Below are 2281 nucleotides of genomic sequence, written 5' to 3' on the forward strand. Positions count from 1 at the left end.
AACTTCCAGTGGGACGAGATATGGAGGTACAAAACAGTGTTATTGATGATCAGGACCTGTGTAGTCCCAGGCTTCTGTGTGTATCTGTGTCTTAGTTTTTAACAACAAAAGGAAATGGTTAAAAAGCAAACAAAAAATTAAACAGAAAAAATTTATGTAATACATAAATTAAGTGCTTTAAGTGAAGTGTTATTACAAAAAAGCCAAAAGGGTTTTTAAAGATTTAAATTTTACCCAGGCCCCAGTGGCTCACACCTGTAATTCTAGCTACTCAGAAAGCAAATATCAGGAGGATCGTGGTTGGAAGCCAGCCCAGGAAAATAACTCAAAAGATGCTATCTCGAAAAACCCCTTCACACACAAAAAAAAGGGCTAGTGGGGTGGCTCAAGTTGTAGGCTCTGAGTTTAAACCCCAGTACCACAAAAAAATTAAATTTTATAAAATAAAAAGTTGCAGTAAGATTAATTTATTGAAGAACTTTTTTTATAAATTTAGCACAGCCTAGGGTAGTGTTTGCAAGGCTTACAGTGCTGTGGGTAGTGCTTCAGGGGAACAACCCTCTCCCCAGATCCTCACACAAGTGTGCAGTACATGGCACCATCTAGTTTCGTGTGAGCACACTCCATGATGGTCACACAATGATGAAATGGCCTAATGGCAATAGGAGAAGGGGACCAAGAACTAGAGAAAAGGTTAGTTGGAGAAGAATTAATTTAGAAGGTAACACACATGCACAGGAAATTAATGCGAGTCAATGCCCTGTATAGCTATCCTTATCTCAACCAGCAAAAACCCTTGTTCCTTCCTATTATTGCTTATACTCTCTCTACAACAAAATTAGAGATAAGGGCAAAATAGTTTCTGCCTGGTAGTGAGGGGGTAGGGGGGTGAGGGAGGGGACAGGGGAAATGGAGGGGGCAGGGGAAAGGGGGGAGAAATGACCCAAACATTGTATGCACATATGAAGAAAAGAAATTATTCACTCACTTGAATGGAAAAAAAAAAAGAAATGACCTAATGGTTCACTTTTCAGAATGTGTCCCCATCACTACCTAATGTATAGCTATACATATAATTCTATTGTTTCACTCTATGCCAAGAAAAACATTTAATTGGTGTTTTTTCTAAAGACACCATTTACAATGGCAACAAAAAATGCAAGGTCACTTGAAATAAGTGTAATAAGAAACATGTAAGCATCTTGTATAGAAAAAAACAAAATTTCATAGAAGAAGTTAAGGATGTAAACCAACAGGAAAAATGTAATGCATTGACAGAAAAGATTTGAAAAGTATAAGGAAGTTGATTCTTTTCAAATTAATATAAATTAGTTCAATTAAATCCCAGGGAATTTGTAAAACTTTGTAAGATAGTTCTAAAATGTACATAAAAAGCAAAAGATGAGAAATAACCTAGCTATTCCTAAAGAACAGGTGAAGGGATGCCTGCCAGACAGCAACAGGTCTCATGAAAAGGAAAATGAGGTCTCAGGAATGGAAGATTTCGTTAAGCATCTCACAAACACAAGTCACAAAGGGAAAAACCAAAGTGTTTGACTAAATTAAAATTGAGAAATTCTGTTGGCAGAAAAATTCCTGAAGAAAATAAAAGGACAATCTTCTAACTGAAAGAAAAACTGTAACACAGAGAATATATAGAAAACTCTTCAAATCAATTAGAAAAACAAAAAGTAGAGAAATGGGTTAAGAGAGAAACAGGTCACCCACAGAAGAGGAAACACAGCATTTAAAAAGATGCTCCACTTCATGAAGTGCAAATTAAAATTAAAAATACTATCTTAGGCCCATCAGATTGGCAAAAAATAAAAAGTCTAGAAATGTAGAAAGTTAACAAGATTGAAAAGTAATAAAAATGTACACAATGATGGTTGGAGTGTAAATTTTTATAATTGCTTTGTGAAACAATTTGGCCCGCATTGTGTATCTGTGTAGTGTGTGGGTGTGTGTTGTGTGTGTATTGTGTATTATGTGCATATATATTGTGCATTATGTGTGTATTGTGTGTGTTGTATGTACGTATTATGTCTGTGTATATTGTGTATATATTGTGTGTATTTTGTGTGTGTGTCCCACAATCCAGCACTGTACTCCTACACATTTACACACCACACAATCCTAGCAAGAGACAGTCAGAGACTTAAATAATAATTGATAATGACACTATTTGTAATGGATCTGGAAGATGAATTGTAGAATTTTAAGCAATGAAATACTACACAGAAATAGAAAACAATTAAGTACAGGCCATCCCATCAACATG

This window comes from Castor canadensis, chromosome 16 (assembly GCF_047511655.1).
Source record: "Castor canadensis chromosome 16, mCasCan1.hap1v2, whole genome shotgun sequence".
Taxonomy (NCBI): domain Eukaryota; kingdom Metazoa; phylum Chordata; class Mammalia; order Rodentia; family Castoridae; genus Castor; species Castor canadensis.